This window comes from Pristis pectinata, chromosome 2, assembly GCF_009764475.1.
Source record: "Pristis pectinata isolate sPriPec2 chromosome 2, sPriPec2.1.pri, whole genome shotgun sequence".
NCBI lineage: Eukaryota > Metazoa > Chordata > Chondrichthyes > Rhinopristiformes > Pristidae > Pristis > Pristis pectinata.
Window position 1 is genome coordinate 139,643,227 of NC_067406.1, and position 23,676 is coordinate 139,666,902.

At 44.8% G+C, this 23,676-nt stretch overlaps 1 protein-coding gene across 2 annotated transcripts in view; it reads left to right on the forward strand.

Moving 5' to 3' along the window:
• The window catches only part of bmpr1ba (bone morphogenetic protein receptor, type IBa), a 506,418-nt gene that overhangs the window by 161,898 nt on the left and 320,844 nt on the right, over window positions 1-23,676 (forward strand). Inside the window, exon 1 of one of the 2 annotated variants that reach the window (XM_052035147.1) lies at window positions 15,154-15,218. The exons of the other annotated variant lie outside the window; for it this stretch is intronic. The gene's annotated coding sequence lies outside the window, so the exon portion shown is untranslated. Of the gene's footprint in view, window positions 1-15,153; window positions 15,219-23,676 lie in introns of those variants that run through there. 2 annotated transcript variants of the gene reach the window in all.

Here is a 23,676-nt window from a genome sequence, read left to right on the forward strand (position 1 = left end):
AACATGTCTTATGAGGATAGGTTGAGTGAGCTCGGGCTTTTCTCTTTGGAGAGAAGGAGGATAAGAGATGACTTGATAGAGGTGCACAAGATGATAAGAGGCATCGATCGAGTGGACAGTCAGAAACATTTTCCCAGGGTGACAATGGTTAACATAAGGGGACATAATTTTAAGGTGATTGGAGGAAGGCATAAGGGGGAATGTCAGGGGTAAGTTTTTTTACACAGAGAGTGGTGGGTGCGTGGAACGCACTGCCAGCAGAGGTTGTGGGGGCAGATGCATTAGGAACATTTAAGAGACTCTTAGACACATGAATGATAGAGAAATGGGGGGGGGGCAATGTGGGAGGGAAGGGTTAGATAGATCTTAGAGGATAAAATGTCGGCACAACATTGTGGGCCAAAGGGCCTGTACTGTGTTCTATGTTCTATGTAAGAGAAACCACCCCACTTCTCCAGACTAACCATGTGAAATCCCCCACCCCTGGGATCATCCCCTGTAAATCTCTTCTGGACGCACTCTGTCACTGTCACGCCCTTTAGGAGGAGCTTTGCGATTACACGTTGGAGTGACTGAGCCGTTTGCTGTTCCAGCTCATGTTTGCCTTCTTGTTCGGTCAGGGGCACCCTGAATGTCCTCAGGGTAAGTGCAACAACCAAAGGATTTAAAGGAAATAAGGATAACTGAAACAGAAAAGGCATCCAGATCCGCCGTGTGGGAATTGCAAGGGAAAGCTGGCCGTAGCCGGAAAAAGGTGGATGATGTGGGAGGATTGGATTACTGTAAGTCACTCAGAGGGTTCATGGGCTGAAGTTTGTACAGGTGCAACTGATTTCAGAGTGGTTTGGGTTCATCTTTTGTGGTCGGACCGTGCGTGATGATTGCAGGCTTTGTCCTCAGAGCCAGCGCTGGGGCCAGGAGCACACAGCACAGTTGCTGCACGCGCTGTCTGCGATTCGGGTAGGTCAGGGTGGGGATGGTGGTGGTGAGTCGACAGAGAGCAAGGGTGGTCAACTGGCAACTGGTGAGTTGCACGTGACTCCTCTGCGGCTGAAAGGTTCTGCTGGAACATTTTGACCTCGCACGCACTGAGGCACAGTCCCAAAATAAGTAACATGGAATGACGAAGGAGGTCTTATACTTATAACAAGATAGAAAGAGGCCATTCAGCCTCTCAGGTCTATGCCAGCTCTTGGGGGAGAAATCTCATTCATACTATTCCCCATCTCCCTTTATTACTGTTACCCTCCAGCTCCCTCTCTCACACATGCCCACCAACTTTCTTTTAGAACATAGAACATTACAGCACAGAACAGGCCCTTCAGCCCACAATGTTGTGCCAACATTTTATCCTGCTCTAAGATCTATCTAACCCTTCCCTACCACAGAGCCCCCTATTTTTCTATCATTCATGTGGCTATCTAAGAGTCTCTTAAATGTCCCCAGTGTATCTGCCCCCACAACCTCTGCCGGCAGTGCGTTCCACACACCCACCACTCTCTGTGGAAAAAACCTACCCCTGACATCCCCCTTATACCTTTCTCCAATTCCCTTAAAATTATGTCCCCTCGTGTTAGCCATTGTCGCCCTGGGAAATGCTCTTGGTATCAGGCTTTTGATTCTTTTTATCATTAACCTACACTGAGGGGTAATTTGCAGTAGCCAAGCAGCCAACCGAGTCTTTGGGATGTGGGAAGGAACTAGATCTCCTGGAGGGAATGCACACAGTGAGAAGGAGAACATGTTAACTCCACACTGACAATACACAAGGTCAGGATCAAACTTGGGTCCCTGGAACTGTGAGGCGGCAGGACTAACTATTGCCATGATAAACATAATCTTAACAGTAAAACTTTGGTTAGGTTGCACTTGGAGTATTGTGTGCATTTGCATCACAGAAAGGATGTGGGGGCTTTGGAAAAGGTGCAGAAGAGGTTCACCAGGATGCTGCCTGGATTAGAGGGTATGAGCTATAAGGAGAGGTTGGACGAACTGAGGTAGTTTTCTCTGGAGCATCGGAGGCTGAGGGGAGACCTGATAGAAGTTTATGAAATTATGAGAGGCATAGATAGGGTAGACAGTCAGAATCTTTTTCCTGGGGTAAAAATGTCAAATTCAAGAGGACATGCATTTAAGGTGAGAGGGGGCAAGTTTAAAGGAGATGTGTGGGGCAAGTTTTTTTTACAGAGAGAGTGGTGTGTGCCTGGAATGCGCTGCCAGAGGTAGTGGCGGAAGCAGATATGATAGTGGTGTTTCAGAGGTGTTTAGAGGTGTTTCAGAGGACACATGAATATGGAGGGAATGGAGGGAGATGGATCATGTGCAGGCAGAAGAGATTTAGTTTAATTTGGCATTGTGTTTGGCACAGACATTGTGGGCCAAAGGGACTGCTCCTGTGCTGTACTGGTCTACATTCTAAAAGTCCACGTCGTAAGAGTGAGTGCACAGTCATCACGCAGGGAGAATGGAATCAGGAGAGTCAGCCTTCAGAACAGAGCAACAGAGAGAGACCGAGCACACTTTTGAGTCGCCTCTGTCATTCATTTGGCCATGTGTGAATTGCCTGCTATTACCAAAGCATTAGAAAAGTGACCCAAGAGCACTTCATTGCTTTCAGGATGTTCTGTAAAGAATGTGAAAGACGCTATATAAATGCAAAACTTTTCCTGCCAGGGGAATAGACTCTGATTTTTTTTCTTTACCAAAGGAGATTTATTCAGTGATTATGTCAGCACATTATTACAATATTACAACACTCCACGATTCACACTATTTACAGCTTAATATTATAACACGGTCATCTCTATCCAGAATGCACTCGAGCCCCTGTGGCACCCACAGATCCTGGAAAGCCCCCCATTGTAGCCGCGGATACCGCGTCCACCTTCTCCGGGGCACTTGGCCATGGATGTAACCCCAGAAGCGGGGCAGGCACTCAGCTCAGGCAGAACCCTCGACTGCCCCGCTGCCTGGACCCGTCAATGGCCACCTTAGCCAGGCCCAGGAGCAAAAACTAACCAGGAGATCCCTTGTCTGATGAACTGCCCCCCCCGCCCTCGTGCACCAGGTGACTGAAGATCAGGAGCGTGCAGCCAAAACTTGAGGAGCAGCCCCTTCAGATACTCTATTTGAGGTTGTAACTTCTCACACTCCGTATAGACATGATACACCGACTCCTGGGGAATAGGCTGTAGTCTCATCTGCCACTTCTCTGACCACTGTGCTCTTTTGATAACAATTTGATTGGGTGACTTCACTGGAATAAGCATCAGGCAGTATCTGCTTGCCCAAAAGTGTTTATAGCTCATGAAGTACTTTTAAAATGCAGCCATTATCGTATATGCGCAACACTGCAGGCTACCTGCACAGAACATGTTCACATGAGGTCACACCTAGGTGATGTTGATCGCTGCCTCAATATTGGTGAAGACTTCAGAGAGACCTTCCCTGCCTTTCTTCAGAACAGTCTCTTTAGATCCTTTACATCCACTTCAGGAGCAGAAGGGTCCTTAGTTTAAGATCTCATTTGAAAGGCGTTTCATCGATGTAGCACTCTATTAACACTACACTGGGAAGGTCAGTCTAACTTTTAGTAGTCAGGGCTCTGGAACAGGAATTGAACCCACAACCTTCAGACTCGGAAGCGGGAGAGGGCTACGCACTGAGCCACAGCTGACAAAGGTCAAACCTCCTGTCTTACCCCAATCTCTCCTGCTTCCAGCCCCCCAAAAATTCCACCAGCCTTTTTCCCCTCACTCTTTTCGCCAAGTATTATCCGGATATCTCAGGAGAAAATGTACTCCAGCCATTTTCCGAAAGTTTTCATGAGTTGTTGAAGTGGGCCAATGTATGAAGATCTCAGGAATGATGTGGATATAGATACGGCATCTTGGAAGGAGTTTGAGTGAAATGAATGAAATCTCTCTCCAAAACTGGGATGTGGCCAAGGATTGTGGTGACTGAGGAAAGGGCTGCCTCAATAATAATTAAGTAGATAGTGTATAGTGAAAGTCAAAGTCGAGTTTATTGTCACATGTACAAGTCCATGTGTGCACAGGTGCAATGAAAAGCTTACTTGCAGCAGCATCACAGGCACACAGCATCAGATAAGCAACATACTTATTATGTGTGTTTAAACATGGTCTGTCCCACCAAGAGCAGTCAAATTTGAAATTCCCCTGCATTAATAGGGTTTTCTGAAATTCAGTTACCTTTTTACATCTAAGTTGTGACACTTCGTAACCAAGCTGAGGAATTGTTGCAAACATAAGAACATGAGAAATAGGAGCAGGAGTAGACCATCTGGCCCGTCGAGCCTGCTCTGCCATTCAATAAGATCATGGCTGATCTGGCCGTGGACTCAGATCCGCCTACCTGCCTTTTCTCCATAACCCTTAATTCCCCTACTATGCAACAATCTATCTAATTATGTCTTAAATATATTTAATGAGGTCGCCTCTACTGCTTCCCTGGGCAGAGAATTCCACAGATTCACTACTCTCTGGGAAAAGCAGTTCCTCCTCATCTCCATCCTAAATCTACTCCCCCGACTCTTGAGGCTATGTCCCCCAGTTCTAGTCTCACCTACCAGTGGCAACAACCTTCCTGCCTCTATCTTATCTATCCATTTCATAATTTTATATGTTTCTATAAGATCCCCTCTCATTCTTCTGAATTCCAGCGAGAATAGTCCCAGACGACTCAATCTCTCCTCATAGGCTAACCCCCTAATCTCCAGAATCAACCTGGTGAACCTCCTCTGCACCGCTTCCAAAGCCAGTATATCTTTCCTCAAGTAAGGAGACCAGAACTGCACGCAGTACTCCAGGTGCGGCCTCACCAGTACCCTGTACAGTTGCAGCATAACTTCCCTGCTCTTAAATTCAATCCTTCTGGCAATGAAGGCCACCATTCCATTTCCAGGTATTATTGTATCTGGCTTAACATCAGCCAAAGAGATCCATCGCTATAACCCATGTGATAAATATTTTGTCACTTAACGCATTCCTACAATATGTCAAGTAACTCCCAGTACCGTAATTCCCACCCCAACCTCTCCATCTCTCTCATCCTTAACTCTATGCTATTGAATGGTCCCCTTCCAGAATAAGATGGACTCTTGACCTCAAAAATCTACCTTGTTGTGGCCTTGCACCTTATTGTCTGCCTGCACTGCACTTTCTCTGTAACTGCAACACTATATTCTGCATTCTGTTATTGTTTTCCCTTGTGCTTCCTCAATGCACTGATGCGATGAAATGATCTGTATGGATGGCATGCAAAACAAAGTTTTTCACTGTACCTCAGTACGTGACAATAATAAACCAACTTATGGCCAAACATTTGGTCATCTGAATTTATCTACCTCCCTGTGAGGCTTGGTGTCAATTATTGTTGATGACATATCATGGAATCATAGAAAGTATATGATACAGGCCATTCTGCCCATCATGGCTGTGCCTGTCTAATCCCACGTTCCAGCATCGGGTTCGAAACCCGTCAGATCACAGCTCTCGAAGTACATGTCCAAGTCCTGTTCAAATGTGAAGGAGAATTGTAATTGGTTTATCATTGTCATTTGTACCGAGGTACAGTGAAAAACTTGTCTTGCATACCGTTCGTACAAATCAATTCATTACACAGTGCATTGAGGTAGTACAGGGTAAAACAACAAAAGAATGCAGAATAAAGTGTTACAGTTACAAAAGAAAATGCAGTGCAGGCAGACAATAAAATGCAAGGTCATAACGAGGTAGATTGTGAGGTCAAGAGTCCATTTTATTGTACGAGGGAAACATTCAATAGTCTTATAACAGTGGGATAGAAGCTGTCCTTGAGCCTGGTGGTACGTGCTTTCAGGCTTTTGTATCTTCTGCCTGATGGGAGGTGGGAGAAGAGAGAATGTCCGGGGTGGGTGGGGTCTTTGATTATGCTGGCTGCTTTACCGAGGCAGCAAGAAGTGTAAACTTCTGCCTCCACCATCCTTTCAGACAGTGAGTTTTAGAGACACAAGGTGGAAAAGAATTTCCTCATCTCTCTTTAACCCTTTTCCCAATTACTTCCCTTGGTTTTGATCTCTTTGTCAGGGGAAATAGTTCCTTCCTATATTGAAGCTCCTCATCATTTTATACACCAAATTTATAACATTGTGAAGGACCGAAATAGAATATGTAAGAAGCACCTTGAATGTTTTGTTGTATAAGTAGTTTTGAAGAAGCTTGCTTTGTTATTGAGTGTCAGGCTTAGACCTGCAAAAAGTTCCAGGAATGGAGTCAGAGAGGGTTGGGTTTATGTTAGCAGGATGCAGTGGAGATTTTCTCAGTTCAAACACTCCCTTGTGTGATGACAGTTAATATTTGAGCAAAAAACAAACTGCTTGGAGGAGCTCAGTAGGTCAAGCAGCATCTTGCTGTAGATAGGGTAGACAGCCGGTATCTTTTTCCAAGGATTGAAATGTCTAATGCTGGAGGGGAATTCTGGTTGCCCCATTACAGGAAGGATGTGGAGGCTTCGGAGAGGGTTCACCAGGATGCTGCTTGGATTAGAGGGCATGCGCTATAAGGAGAGATTGGACAAACTACAAACTTGGGTTGTTTTCTCTGGAGTGGCAGAGGCGGAGGGGACACCTCAGAATCAGAATTATTATCACTGACTTACATGGCATGAGATTTGTTGTATTGCGGCAGCAGTACAGTACAAAGACATAAAAATCTAAAAATTAGAAAAATAAATAAATAGTGCAGAAAAAAGGAATAATGAGGTAGTGTTCATGGGTTCATGGACCGTTCAGGAATCTGATGGCGGAGGGGAAGAAGCTGTTCCTGAATCGTTGAGTGTGGATCTTCAGGCTCCTGTACCTCCTCCCCGATGGTAGTAACAAGAAGAGGGCATGTCCTGGGTGGTGAAGGTCCTTAATGATAGAGGCCACCTTCTTGAGGCACCGCCTCTTGAAGATGTCCTCGATGGTGGGGAGGGTTGTGCCCGTGATGGAGCTGGCTGAGTCTACAACCCTCTGCAGCCTCTTGCGATCCTGTGCATTGGAGCCTCCATATCAGGCGGTGATGTAACCAGTCAGAATGCTCTCCAGAATCTATAGAAATTTGTAAGAGAAGTGTATCAAATTATGAGAGGCACAGACAGAGTAGACAGCTGGTACCTTTTTCCTAGGGTTGAAATGTCTAATACAAGAGGGGATGCATTTACGGTGAGAGGGGGAAAGTTCAAAGGAGATGTGCGGGGCAAGTTTTTTTAACAGTGAGCGGTGGGTTCCTGGAATGCGCTGCTAGGGGTGGAGGTGGAGGCAGAGGCAGATAGGATCGAGGCGTTTAAGAGGCTCTCAGATAGGCACTTAGAATCTGCAGAGAATAGAGGGATATGGACATTGTGTAGGCAGAAGGGATTAGTTTAGGTGTTTAATTCTTGTTGAATTAGTTTGGGCACAATGTTGTGGGCCTGTTCCTGTGCTGTACTATTATCTATGTTCATCCGTGGGAGCAGAGGGATGGTTGATGTTTCAGGTTGAGAATCTGTATCAGGCTCCTATGTCTCCAATGAACTTTTGAATGTTAATAGAGAAGCAAAATTGACTGGACTGATGATATCGGGGCATCCCTTCTTGCATCTTGCAGATAGGACGTAGATAGCAAATCACTACCCAGAAACATCAGAAGTAACTGAAGCAACGAGCAAAAGGTAAGAGGCAATTTGTCAAAGTGAGGGAAAAAAATTAAATGCAGAGGTGAGTTTCAAGAGAAAATCCACACACATGTACCCTGAGAGGAAACAAGCTGCTCAAAAGGTATCCAATGCCCAAATCACACTTGCCCTATTGCTCTTTGGATAGTTTTGCCATGTTGCGAGCTTTCTCCTGATTAATAACAAAAATGAACACTTTAAGTTGAAGACCTTTTTTGAAGATTGTGATGAATGTGAGTTATGTATAGAAAGTTGCACAGTGGACTTGGGCTTAGTGGAGAGAGTTGAATGTATGATCTCTCAGTGATTTATAACCATTCAAAGGCTCCCAGATAAACAAAGGATTGCTTGTGCATGGTTCCTGCTGTGTGGGTATTGCAGAGAACTCATGTTTAAACCTACGTCACCGTGTTATACTTATTATGAATTCATATATTTTTGGCTCCTTTCCTAACACCTTTCAGTTTCATGCTGGACTCTTGTCTCTTCAATTCCTCAGCCTGTCTTTGGATCTTTGAACATCACTGAGTTCCTGACACAGTAAAAGCAAAAAGAAGACTTGTATTTCACCACCTCAGCAGTTCCCAAAGAGTCTCACAGCCAACAACGTACTTTTTCAAGTGTGATTATTGATGGAATGTAATACAGGAAACCTCTCAAAAGTTTTTTTTTCTTTTGTTGCTACAGTAATTCCTTCATTTCCGAAAGGGATGCATTCCTGGAAAACATTTTATTAAGTGAAATTTAGTAAATTGAAAAGACTTGGTGAAGTGTATTCTCGGCATTTCAGTACAATTCATTTCTATGGGCAGAGAGTGGCGTGCAAGGAATTAAAAGAGTCATAGAGCAATACAACCCGGATACAGGCCCTTCAGCCCAACCAGTCCATGCTGACCACGGTGCCCACCCAGCTAGTCCCAATTTCCTGCATTCAGCCCATATCCCTCCACAAGACCCGCCCCTCCATGTACCTCTCCAAGTGCCTCTTAAGTGAAACTATTGTACCTGCCTCACCCACTTGCTCCGGCAGCTTGTTCCATGTACTCACCACCCGCTGCTTGAAGAGGTTGCCCCCCAGGTCCCTTTTAAATCTTTCCCCTCTCACCCTAAACCTATACTCCATAGTTTTAGACTCCCCTACCCTGGGGTAAAGACTGTTACCGTCCACCTTATCTACGCCTCTCATAATTTTGAACACTTCTATAAGGTCGCCCCTCATTCTCCTACATTCCAAGGAACCTAGCCTGTCCAACCTCTCCCTGTAACCCAGGCCTTCTAGTCCTGGCAACATCCTTGTAAATCTTCTCTGCACCCTTTCCAGTTTAATCACGTCTTTTCTATAATATGGCGACCAAAACTGTACACAGTACGCCAAGTGCGGCCTCACCAACAACCTATACAACTGCAACATTATGTCCCAACTCCTATGCTCAATGCCCTGACTGATGAAGGCCAGAATTATGGACTTGCTTTCACTGTCATCAGAAATCCTTCAAACATTAATAACTTTGCTTGTCACTCAGGTGTTTTGTTGTTTATCCTACTTATTGATCCACGTTGGGCTGTTGTTTTGTCGTTTGTCCTCATTGTTCCAGAGACAGTTTAAGAGTCAGGGTCTGGAGTCACATACAGACTGGACAATACTGATGGCAGATTTCCTTCATAGAGTTATCCAGCACAGAAACAGGCCATTTATGTCCATGCCGACCATCAAACCCACCTATAGTAATCCCATTGACCAGCACTTGGTCCATCGTATTCTTTGCCTTGGCCAGAAAATATGTTTGGCTGAGGGTTAATTTGTGGCATCAGGACACTGGGGAGAACTTCAAAATAGAACCAAAGTCACGCAATGGCAGACAGTGTTTGGGATTCTCAGCTGCTGTTTTCAACAGTGCAACGTGCTCTGTAGTTTTGTGCTTATGTGATGAGCTTGAAGTTGGAACCTTTGGATTCCCTGCATCTTAACTTGAGCCACAGTCTGCCCTAGTACTGAGAAACTCACCCAACCTTTCAGATAACCAAAGAGGCATCCAGTACAGGAAGAGGCCATCATGCCATCTCCTTGAATGAACCAGCCAATAAATCCCATTCAAGTCAAGCGCAGTCAAGTTTATTGTCATGTGCACAAGTGGGGTGAGGTACAGGTACAATGAAAAACTTGCTTGCAGCAGCATCACAGGCACATAGATACAAGACAACACAGAGGACAGAAAGTAACACACAAAGGAGCTGGAGGAGCTCAGCGGGTCAGGCAGCATCCATGGAGGGAAATGGACAGTCGACGTTCCGAGTTGAGAGCCTTCATCAGGACTGGAAAGAAAGAGGGAAGATAGCCAGTATAAAAAGGTGGAGGGAAGGGGTATAAATTATAACCCTTCCATTCCAAATTATACCAGTGTATAAATTATACATAAATTATACAAGACAGTGAAAAGAAAAAAAGACATCAGTGCAAAAGAAGCACCATCAGTAGTCCACTGTTCTCTCTCCACATAACCCAGAAAACTTTTTCTCCTCATTAGTATTCTCTCTCTTCTGCAAGTTGCTGCTGAATCTTCCCCCACAGGTTCTTTGGGACATGTATTCCAGATTATCACAGCTTGCTATGAAAAATAATCTTCTTTGTTAACCCACTGCCCCCCACTTTTGCCCATTATCCTTATCTCCCTCACCAAAATCCCCCCATAAATGAAAGCACACAGTGTTTTTATAAACCGTGTATAATTATATTCTTTTTCATTGTAAAGTAGGTGGTACTTTGAATGAAAAATACCCACCCCCTTCCTTGGCCTCTACTTCTCCATAGTACATCTATTATGTACCTGATATATAAAGGAGAAAGCTCAGCTGGAGTTAGCAAGCAGGAGAGTGTGTATATCTTCAGAGGATTGATTGTATAGTTCTTGTGGACCCTGGGTCCTGTTTCTACTGAATAACCCTTGTTATTTGGGATAAATTCCCAAGACATTAATCAGCTGGGACGTCGCTTGTGGTCTAGGCTCACTTTCTCACACAGGCTCTGTTCTGGGCTCGATGTACAGTAACGGCAGTGTTGCCTCTGGCATCCAGGCCTGTGCATCCTGAGAAGGTGCATTGTGTTGACCTGAAGCCCGTTCCCTCCACTATTTCCATGACATCATCACTGTGATAGCCCCTGAAGCAGCTGTGTAGTGTGCGTGTGTGCTTTCCTTTTAGAGAAACACTTACATATTACAAATCGTGGCAATTTGTCAAAATGTATTCGATATTGTGGCCAGTGGGGGTAAGGATCTCACTGAACACCTGCCAGGTTACAAGACAACAAGCCACGATGCTGTGCTCTCTTAAACACGAAAGGACAGGGATTAAAAAAAATGTATTAAGTGGCCTCATACAACGTTACATCTTAATTTGTTTATGGCACAAAAAATGGCAAAGGAAACTTCTGTGAGAAGCTGCACGGTAGCTGCACAAAAGAGATGACAGATTTGTGTTCCTAGTGGCAAGGAGCCAGTAAGTGGCTCATGGAAGCAATCAAAGTAGGCCCAGTGTTAAACTTGTGTGAGGCATCAATGGTTTGGGATGTTCCATCTCAGTTAGAACTGTAGCTACAACATGGATTTATTTAGCCTGACTTAATCATCTTGACCTCCTCTTCCAGGTCAGACACTATCCTGTCTTGGAAATATATTAGATGTTCCTTCTTCGCCCCTGAGTGAAAATCCTTGAACTCCCTGCATAATATTACTTTGGGAGGACTCACCAGTGGCTCAAGGAGGTGACTTAACTATTACCTTCACTGGGACATTTCAGGTTGAAAAATTAACTACTCGCATTAACCAAAATACTCACTAGATATTCAGGAGTTCAGCTTTGCTAAGTTTCATTGATTAATTCCTAATGTGGATCAGTCAAACTTCACTTGACTAGATAGTGAAGGCTTGTTTGACACGGAGTCACATTGGAAACGCTGGGAGAACTTGGTCAAAAAGGTGCTTTGAAGGAGCATCTTAAAGTAGGCGGGGTGGGGGGGGAGAGCGGGAGGGAGAGAGAGAGAGATTTAGGAAGACAATTCCAGAGCCTCAGAGAAACGAAGGACTACAGATGCTGGAATGTAGATGAAAAACACGATGATGCTGGAGGAACTCAGCAGGTCAGGCAGCATCTGTGGAGAAAAGCAGGCTGTCAACGTTTCGGGTCAGGACCTTCCTTCAGGACTTCTTCATGACCTGAAGAAGGGTCCTGACCCGAAACGTTGACTGCCTGCTTTTCTCCACGGATGCTGCCTGGTCTGCTGAGTTCCTCCAGCATCATCGTGTTTTTCATAGAACATAGAAAAACTACAGCACAATTCAGGCCCTTCGGCCCACAAAGCTGTGCCGAACATGTCCCTACCCTAAAAATTACTAGGCTTACCCATAGCCCTCTATTTTACTCAGCTCCATGTACCTATCTAACAGTCTCTTGAAAGACCCTATCGTATCAGCCTCCACCACTGTTTCCGGCAGCCCATTCCATGCACTCACCACTCTCTGAGTAAAAAACTTACCCTTGACATCTCCTCTATACCTACTCCCCAGCACCTTAAACCTATGTCCTCTTGTGGCCACCAATTCAGCCCTGGGGAAAAGCCTCTACCCTATCAATACCTCTCATCATCTTATACACCTCACTTAGGTCCCCCCCATCCTCCGTCTCTCCAAGGAGAAAAGGCCGAGTTCCCTCAACCTGCTTTCATAAGGCATGCTCCGCATTCCAGGCAGCATCCTTGTAAATCTCCACTGCACCCTCTCTATGGCTTCCACATCTTTCCTGTAGTGAGGTGACCAGAACTGAGCACAATACTCAAAGTGGGGTCTGACCAGGGACCTATATAGCTGCAACAATACCTCCCGGCTCCTAAATTCAATTCCCCGATTGATGAAGGACAATACACCATATGCCTTCTTAACCACAGAGTCAACCTGCGCAGCTGCTTTGAGCGTCCTATGGATGGACCCCAAGATCCCTCTGATCCTCCACACTGCCAAGAGTCCTACCATTAAGACTCTATTCCGCCAACATATTTGACCTACCAGAGCCTCAGATCTTGGCAACCAAAGGAACCACTGCCAATGGTAGAGCAGTTAAAATCAGGAGCGATCAAGGGTTCAGAATTATTACTTTGACCGGGACTCCCAGTAATTGCCTGAAACAAAAACCCTTCAGCACCAGAAATTGTATTAATGCTTTCAAAGACAAGATTGTCACTTTTTAAGCACATATGAATTGCCTCACAATTGTCAAATGCAACCATTTTCTCATTAGAAGGATATAAAACGACTGTGTGACCAACAGAGATGAAACAGTTTAACAGAGCAGACAGCTAGCATATCAAATAGTGCACATGCCAGCCTCAAATGCAAGCCTAATTCTTCTTGCCTTTATAAGCCACTTTGTTGACTGCCTTCCAGATGGATGGAGAATTCACATTCTCTGCAGTGCACCTACCATAAACAAATGCAAAAAACAGCTGTTCTGTAACATTCCACTGTTTTGCAAGCAAATTCAACCTTTTCTTCCTCCTCTTTCTTTCCTTGCCCAGCTTTAGTTGACTGTGGTCCCGGTGGAATGTTGCCACTTTGTGTACGTGCCCTTACCCGTTCCCTGCCCACGGCTGGTTCGAGTGTAAGGTAACCCTGCTCGACCTCAGCACTCTCAGCACCTCTACTTCACCAGTATTACAGATCTGATCTGCGTCTCTCCCTTGCCTCTTTGAAGGAGGGTGCCAATTAACCTCACGGCGCGGTCTAATTCCCAGTGGCCGAGGCTCAGCCAAAGCCCATTTCCTCGGAATTCCCTGGCAAAGATAGGCTGGTTGATTCTACCGGGCCCCAGCTCAGATTTAAACTCAGGTCGCACTGGTATAAGGGTGCTCTGTAAATGCACAACACTGCTCACCCGTCTCATGTTGCTAGGTACATGTGTTAAGTCCTTAGTCGTTCACTTAGTAAAGGATTGGCCGGCCTTTGAAAAATAGAAAACCTAATCTGCCCAACAGCTGTGCGTGCTCAGTAGTTTTTTAATGACACAGCCTGCGTCCTGAAAGAGTGAAGCCGGGTGTTGCTGCACTACCTTTGACTGCAGAGAAGATGTCACTGTGTTCAAAACTGCACCTCACTCAATCTGATGGCAGGATTAGGGAAGCCAATGACAGTGTCCTCTCCCACCATCGAGTCTCTGATCAGCTGATCAGGCTCCCATAGACGTCTGCTTGCCCAACGCCTGTACCTGGAAAGAAGTGTCTGCTTCCGATCTCTGTCACGGCAAGAGATGCCCTGGAGGATGCAGAGATTGCTGCAAGGATGTTTTCAACTTCATCTGGAAAAAAGTGTAACATCCTCGTCGACTCAAGGAAATCACTGGTTCGTGACTGCTTGAGGTGAAAGGTTCCTCAAGTTCCTATGAGGGAAGCTTGTGGAGACCATGCATTTAGCTGAAGTGCACAAACAATCCATCCACCTATCTCATCAAGCACCACCGGCCCCACATAGAACAGTACAGCACAGGGACAGGCCTTTTGGCCCACAATGTCTGTGCTGGGCATGATGCCAAATGAAACTCATCCCATCTGCCTGCATATGATCCATATCCCTCCATTCCTTTCATGTTAATGTGTCTGTCTAAATGCCTCTTAAACACCAATGCCGTATCTGCACCACCAGCCCTGGTAGCACCTTCCAGGCACCCACCCCTCTCTGTATGAATAAACTTGTCCCTCACATCTCCCTTAAACTTTCCCCCTCTCACCTTAAAGCTACGCCCTTCAGTGTTTGACGTTTCTGTTCTGGGGAAAACGACTCTGACTGTAAACTCTATCTATGTCTCTCATAATTTTATAAACTTCTATCAGGTCTCCCCTCAGCCTCCGACACGAGGGAAAACAACCCAAGTCCATCCAACCTCCCTGTATAGCTAATACTCTCTAATCCAGGCAGCATCCTGGTGACCCTCCTCTGCACCCTCTCCAAAACCTCCACATCATTCTTGTAAGGGGGCAAGCAGAACTGCACACAATACTCCAAAAGTAGCCTAACCAAAGTTTTATACAGCTGCAACATGACTTCCTGACTCTTCTACTCAGTGCCCTGACTGATGAAGGCAAGCAAGCCGCACGCCTTCTTTACCACCCTACCTACTTGTTTTGCCACCCTCAGGGAGTTATGGACTTGGACCCCCAAGATCCCTCTATACATCAATGCTTTTCAGGGTCCTGCCATTTTGCACTTTGACTTCCCAAAGTGCAACACCTCACACTTGCCCGAATTAAACTCCATCTGTCATTTCTCCATCCCTATCTGCAACCGATCTATATCCTGCTGTATCCTTTGATTTACGATCCAGTTCCACGAATGTTTGTGTCTTCCACCTTTGCAGTGTGCAGGTCCCAAAGGATTCTTCAGCCACCCCTGAACCCACAGAACTGCAGAGGAAGAAATTCATCCTTGACCCTCAGAAAGACCTCTCTTAATACAAGAAGCAGGCACTTGGCATTGAAGCTTGTGAGTTCAAGTCCTCCACCAGCCACTTGAGAACAAGCTAAGTACCATAACTAACTCTCCAGTGGTGTGTAGTTCAGACTTTCAGGTGGAACGTTAAGCTGACTCCTTCTTTGCTCCTTTTGCCAATTTACTGTTCAGCTGGCAGCAATGAATGACTAGGTCATGGTATGTGTCACCCCTCATGTGTGTCTGTGCTGGCATGGAAAACAGACTGCCCTCCGTGGACTCTGCTTTGATGAAGCAGCCAGCATAATCAAAGACCCCACCCACCCCGGACATTCTCCCTTCTCCCCCCTCCTATTTGGCAGAAAATACAAAAGCCTGAAAGAACGTACCACCAGGCTCAAGGACAGCTTCTGTCCCGCTGTTATACGACTATTGAATGGTCCCCTAGTACAATAAGATGGACTCTTGACCTCAAAATCTACCTCGTTATGGCCTTGCACCTTATTGTCTACCTGCACTGCACTTTCTCTGTAGCTGTAACACTATATTCTGCATTCTGTTATTGATTTTCTCTTGTACTACCTCAATGCACTGATGTGATGAAATGATTTGCATTGGAATTGGTTTATTATTGTCACTTGTGCCAAAGTACAGTGAAAAACTTGTCTTGCATACTGTTCGTACAGATCAATTCATTACGCAGTGCAGTTACATTGAGTTAATACAGAGTTCATTGCGATAGTACAGGTTAAAAACAATAACAGTACAGAGTAAAGTGTCACAGCTACAGAGAAAGTGCAGTGCGATAAGGTGCAAGGTCACAACAAGATAGATCGTGAGGTCAGAGTCCATCTCATTGTATAAGGGAACCATTCAATAGTCTTATCACAGTGGGGTAGAAGCTGTCCTTAAGTCTGGTGGTACGTGCCCTCAGGCTCCTGTATCTTCTACCTGATGGAAGAGGAGAGAAGAGAGAATGACTTGGGTGAGTGGGATCTTTGATTATGCTGGCTGCTTCGCCAAGGCAGTGAGAGGTAAAGACAGAGTCCAAGGAGGGGAGGCTGATTTCCGTGACGCGCTGGACTGTGTCAAGTCTCTGCAGTTTCTTGCAGTCCTGGGCAGAGCAGTTGCCGTACCAAGTGGTGATGCATCCACATAGGATGCTTTCTGTGGTGCATCACCATCTGCAGTCTCTGGTGTCTCAGCATTATGGCACAACTTTGCAAAAGAGGGTTCTTCCATCTAATATCCCAGACCCATACCTGTGCCTAAGCTCACGTTTTACACAGACTGTCCAGTAGCTATGGAATTGCTGATCAAGGTTTTTTTTCTGTGCAACAATTTTGGCCGGCACAGTGGCTTACCTGGTAGAGCCACTGCCACAGAGCACTAGAGACACGGCTTCAATCCCGACTTCTGCTGCTGCTTGTGTGGAGTTTGCACGTTCTCCCTGTGATCGCATGGGTTTCCTCCGGGTGCTCGGGTTTCCTCCCACATCCAGGTTATTTGGCCACTGTAAGTTGCCCCTAGTGTGTAGGTGGGTGGTAGAATCTGGGGGGGGAGTTGATGAGGATGTGGGGAGAACAAAATGGGATGAACGTAACTGAGTGGTTGATGGTCAGTGTGGGCTGATGAGGTAGGGTTCTGTGCTGCATCTCTCTGTGACACATTGATTCAGTTATTTTCCTACATTGCAACACTAACTCCTGTTCCAAAGAGCTTCCGTCACTGTAAATCCGTCAAGAAGCCAGGCATGTAGAAAAATTATAGAAGTTGAATTGCTGTCTTGAAGATTGAGAAGTTATTTAGTTGAGGCGCTCAAAATGATAAAGGGATTGCACCAGGGATTGAAATTGTTTCCACTGGCTGTAGGGTTGATGACCAGAGAACACAATTTTCAGATGAGGAGAAGAGCCTTGACCAAGCATAAAAACGGGATCAACATAGAGTGGTGTAAATGGGTGGACTCAATGGGCCAGATGGCCTGTTTCTGTGCTGTATCTTTCCATAGCACTTTGACTTGTGACTTGTTATCATCTGGAATGCAGAGCTTGAACAGAGCAGAGCAGACAGATTTAACAGTAGGAATGTTCCAAAGGAAATTGGATGAGCACCTAAAAAAAAATCCAGGATGGGAGAAAAACCGAGGAAGAGGAACTGCGAGCATGGGCACAATGGATAAGTGATCTCCTTCGACGTGTGCAAGTATAGGTGAACTTCATTTTCTTACTATTTTTAGCAACCAGGTTGTCACTAACTTACGAAGAATGTTAGCAGCTTAAATTTCCTCTGTAACTGTTTATAACTGCAGCTTGCAAAATTGTTAAATGACTCAGCCAACGGTTGATCAGAAAGCTTCTGATTGTTCAGAGAATTTCACCACATCACTCTTTGTAATTTACTGTTCAAATATTGTTGTCCAGGAAACAGCCAGAGAACACAGTGAACTCGAGACCTGCATTTTAATGTTCACGATAATGTGCCCATAAAATAACTCGAGCCATTGCTAAAATTATCCTGGTTAATGCAGAAGATATGTAAACACGCTGTGCATTGTGTATCATTGGCTGGCAACATCTACTGCCATTTAGTGATGCCAGGCCATGTGTTTAGTACACTGTATGACTTTGAACGATTTCTAAACACCTTCTTTCACATATTTCACCCTTAGGTTTGAGCTTTATTAATGCTAAAGTCTGTTGTGCCATTGGTGATACATTTGGGCCAACACCTAGCTGCATTGTGGTACATTGAAGGAACATGATGGTGGAAGCAATCTGCTGATGCTCTGCTAGCCTCAAAGATGAGTTTCATAACATGACCTGAGAGCTGTATGTAGCTCAGCTTTTGCTGAGGCTTATACAGCAACCTTTCAAGTTCAAGTTTATTGTCATAGGTGTACGGAAACTAGCCTCCCGTCCACGGAAACCGGCCTCCCCTCCACAGAAACCAGCCTCCCCTCCATGTACCTCTCGCTGCCTTGGTGAAGCAGCCGGCATAATCAAAGACCCCACCCACCCGGGTCATTCTCTCTTCTCTCCTTTCCCATCAGGCAGAAGATAGAGCCTGAGGGCACGTACTACCAGGCTCAAGGACAGCTTCTATCCCGCGGTGATGACTATTGAACGGTCCCCTTATACGATGAGATGGACTCTCGATCTCACAATCTACCTTGTTTGACCTTGCACCTTATTGTCTACCTGCACTGCACTTCCTCTGTAGCTGTGACACTTTACTCTGTATTCTGTTGCTGTTTTTACCCTGTACTACCTCAGTGCACTGTGTACTACATCAATGCACTGTGTAATGAATTAATCTGTACAAACGGTTTGCAAGACAAGTTTTTCACTGTACCTCAGTACAAGTGACAATAATAAACCAATGCTAATACATACCCAGGGCATAAATGCCATGAAAATTAGCTTTTTGCAGCAGCAGCACAGTACGTTACAGACATGACAAACATAAGTTAACACAACCGCAAATTAACATTTCATTAACTTGACACTCTCTGGACTTTGGTGGTGCTGGAGCAGCAGATGTTCTAGATGTTGTTCTATTAATGCTTTGGCACTCTGTTCATTCACTTTCTCTTTAGATGTTACACATAGATCAATGAATGTTCCAGTTTAAGTGAAGCATGGGAAGCAGAAGCAGGTAGTTTCAAGGGAGCGCAGCCACAGGAGCCTCGCTGGTTCGGAGAGAGCGTGGGAACGGGGTTCCAGTGAGTGGGAAGAGGGTGCGGGAACTGAGGCTCTGGGGAGTAGATAGGGAGCGGGGCAGACACCACCCAGTGACCCAGAGGCTGAATCATTGGGGTTTCAGAATGTCAAATATTAGAGGGCATCAGTTTAAAATGAGTTTTAAGGAGATTTATCAGGTGAGATTTTAACACTCTCTGTGGTAGGTGCCTGGAATGGGCTGCCGGGGTGGTGTCAGAAGCAGATATGATGGCAATGTTTAAGAGGCAGTTAGATAGATACAGGTACAGGCAGGGAATGGAGGGATATGGGCCATGTGCAGGCAGTTGGCATTAGTCCAGATTGGTATCATGGTCAGTGCAGATACGAAGGGCCGAAGGGCCTGTTCCTGTGCTGTACTATTCTATGAAACCAGAGCACCCAGAGGAAACCCACATGGTCACAGGGAGAACATGCAAACTCCGCACTGGAAGCAGCCGGATAACGCAAAGAGGAACAAAATACTGTGGATGCTGGAGACCTGAATCTGCCTCAGACTAGAACGAATGATCTTCTGGAGGAACTCGGTGGTCGAGCAGCATCTGTGGGGGGAAAGGAATTGTTGATGTTTTGGGTCAAAACTCTGCATCTGGACAGTGACTACAAACTAGAACTACCTGCTTTTCACTTCTCGGTTAGCCAACTCAACATTCAGAATTTGAATCTTTAGATGTCTTCCTTCCTTCACAGCTGGGAACTCCCGGTTAGGCCGACCACTGTAGAGGTGCCAGGGATTGATCGTTACACTGTCGCCCTCACCATTCCTTCATGTTGACCTCAAATGATTGGTCCATACAGGCACGACTATAGTCAAGGTGTACAGGGCTGATGCAAGGTTCAATGTACTCACTTTTTTGTGTATCATTGACACTTGTTGATGATGAATAGGTGTCTCATCTCACGGCCATAGCAACCCAAGATTTATCCGTGATTACTTGCTGTTTTTGTCTGACAATGAGTATTAATCTTTCTTTTCATCTTTCTTCAAGATATTTTCAGATTTCCAGTAACCACAGAATTTTGCTTTTAAAGGTCTGCATGGGTGGTGGGAGTGGATGTCGTGGGGGTGAACAGAATTAGCCCTGTCCATGAATCAAAGTCAAAGTCCAGTTTATTGTCACATGTACAAGTCCATGTGTGCACAGGTGCAATGAAAAACTTATTTGCAGCAGCATCACAGGCACATAGCATCAGATAAGCAGCATTCACAAGAAAAACATGTTAAACATAAATTATACACAATTTTTACGGGAAACAACTCAATTAGGACTAAAAAAAAGCAAGGTCCGTTTTAGTGCAAAGTGATCAGCTGAAAATAATGGAAAACATTGCCAACTGGCTAAGCTGCTTTAGCTGGCTGTCAGTGGTGCAGAAAATATTCAATGTTTCCGACAAAAGCAGTCAGAAACATCCTAAAACTATAACAATTATTAAAAGCATTTTAAAAATTTCAGCATTTCAAAAAACAAAAGTGTTAAAAATCTGAAAGCACTTAAAGACACTTGAAAGTACCTACAAATATTTAAAAACACTCAAAGAGTTTAAAATAAAACCAAAATAAATAAAAATCACGAAAGGCCTTCATAGCTGTTTTCATACATTGAATTCAATGGGGAGACAGTTCCTGTGTCAGGATGAACATGTGGATTATCCAGCATCATTTCTGGGGAATTACTACCACTTCAGGTTCTCAGTCTGAAACATCAGAGGACATTTGGCAAAACCACTTCAATCCCCTACCCACAACGTTGGGACTTATGCATCTGTGGGGCTTGCCAAGATGCTCACAGTAACCATGGGAAATGTTGGCAGTTACATTCTTACTGCAAAATCCAGACTCATCCGTTTCCTTTATTAGCTTAAAAAATTCAGTCAGATTATTTCAAAGTCCATAAAGCATATAGAGTCCCAACTTTTTAACACTCTTGATAGCTAAGTATCACTAAAGGACTTGGGATATCCTGGAGGCACTATAGATATGCAGGTCTTTCATTCTTATACCAGGTAGTTGTCCAGTGGTCATCTGAAAAAGTTTATCTCATTGCTGAAGAATTTGACTCCAAGATCTTTATGATAGTTTCTATTTACAGTACATATCAAGTACAGTTTGTAGTGGAGAATCTAATCATCCGTATCGATTTAGAAAATGTACCTATTTATACTGTTTGCTGTTCTTCTCAAAGTGTTCATAGGCTCTTGCCCAGGGCAGGCACTGAGAGAATATTAAGCACAATAATTCACTACGTGAAGAGAATGCACAGTTTCAACTCAGAGAGGCTTAGCAGGAGCTGAAATCTCACCATAAATCTCATCCAGTTTACTCACGTCAATTAAAAGCCATAAGATGAACTCACCCTCCAATTTCTCCTTGTGTTTTAGCCTCTTTTGGCAACAGACTCAGCAGGTTAGTCAACACTACAGGCTGATTACCCTGGAAGAATATTGTTAACTCTGTCACACAATAACACACACAAAATGCTGGAGGAACTCAGCAGGTCAGGCAGCATCTATGGAGGGAAATGAATAGTCGACATTTTGGGTCGAGACCCTTCATAAACAGTTAACTCTTTGTCTCTCACATAGATGCTGCCTGTCCTGTTGAATATTTCCAGCATTTTATTTCAGATTTCCAACATCCACAGTATTTTGCTCATAAAGTTAAATGGTGCTTTGAATGGCTTATCTCTTAGATAGAACATAGAACAATACAGCTCAGGAATAGTCCTTTTGGCCCATGAAATTGTGCTGAACGAATTAAACGGGTAATTAAGCGCTGAACTAAACTGGTCCCATCTGCCTGCACAATGTCCACATCCCTCCATTTGCTGCACACTCATGTGCCTTTCTAAGAACCTCTTAAACACCTCTTTTGCATCCATTCCATGCACCCAGTGTAGTGGTTAGCATAACGCTATTACAGCGCCAGCGACCCGGGTTCAATTCCGGCCACTGTCTGTAAGGATTTTGTACGTTCTCCCTGTGTCTGTGTGGGTTTCCTCTGGGTGCTCCGGTTTCCTCCCACATTCCAAATACGTACGGGTTAGGAAGTTGTGGGCATGCTATGTTGGCGCCGGAAGCGTGGCGACACTTGCGGGCTGCCCCCAGAACACTCCACGCAAAAGATGTATTTCACTGTGTGTTTCAATGTACATGGGACTAATAAAGATACCTTATCTTATCTACATCTTATCTTAAAAAACTTGCACCACACATCTCCTTTGAATTTACTCCCTCCCATCTGTAAAGTCATTAGGGACCTATGTAAAGTGGATGGCCACAGTCTTTTTCCCAAGGTCTAAAACTAGAGGGCATAGGTTTAAAGTGAGAGGGGAAAGATTTAAAGGGGACTTGAGGGGAAAATGTTTTACACAGAGGCTGGTGGGTATGTGGAATAAGCTGCCAAAGGAGGTGGTCACTCAAAGACTGATAGGGTAGAGTGTGATCCATTGATGGAGCCTTCTGTTAGAGCCATGGCAAGGAGTTACTGGAAGGGTCACGTGATTCCATGCTCTCAAGACATTTCAATCCTTCCAAAGATTTAATGGTTAACGGTTTGATGTGCTTCTGAGTCATGGACTCCCTACAGCAGTCACATCAATGCACTGGAAATATCCCAGCAAATGCTGCCTCTGCAAAATTTTCCAAATCCACTGGAATCAGTGTCACCACTGAACCACTGATCCTGCAGTATCACCACTGATCCTAACCTCGGGCACTTTCTATGTGGGGTTTGCATGTTCTCCCTGTGAACATATGCACTGGTTTCTTCCCACATCCCAAAGACATGCGTGTTGGTGGGTTAATTGACTCCTGTAAATTGCATGTGTGGGTACGTGAACATAGAACAGGACAGGACAGCACAGTACAGTACGGGTCAAACATTGACCTCATCATGAAAGGAAATAGAGAGAAGCCATCCCAATTAGTGGATGGGATTTAAAATTTTAGACAAAATGTACAAAGGGGACTTGAGAATAAACTTCGTTTCACTCGAGTGAATTCACTGCCTGTAAACAGAATCAAAATGGGCCTTTAAAATGGAATTCAGAGAGAATAAGTTGGGGGGTTTATGAGAATAAGCCCTTCGGCCCACGATGTCTGTGCCGAACACAATGGCAAACTAAACTAAATCTCTTCTGCCTGCACATGATCCATCTCCCTCCGTTCCCTGCATATTCACGTGTCTATCTGAAAGACTCTTGAACACCACTATCGAATCTGCTCTATCGTATTCTAAGGAGGTATAGAAAATATAACAAAACATGAACTGTGGCACATGAGTAACTGATAAGTTTTATTCTGGAGTGAGCTGGCACACCAATGAGAGGACCCAGTCATTGTGGTTAATGCTCAGAATACTAGGCTTTGTATTTTAATTCAGAATCAGAATCAGATTTATTATCACTGACTTATATGCCATGAAATTTGTTGTTTTGCCACAGCAATACAGTGCAAAGACATAAAATGACTATAAGTTATAAAAATAAATAAATAGTGCAAACAAAAAAAAATAACGAGGTAGTGTTCATGGGTTCATGGACCGTTCAGAAATCTAACGGCGGAGGGGAAGAAGCTGTTCCTAAATCATTGAGTGTGGGTCTTCAGGCTCCTGTACCTCCTCCCTAATGGTAGTAATGAGAAGAGGGCATGTCTGGGATGGTGAGGGTCCTTAGTGATGGATGCCGCCTTCTTGAGGCACCACCTCTTGAAGACGTCCTCGATGATAGGGAGGGTTGTACCCGTGGTGGAGCTGGCTGAGTCTGCAACCCTCT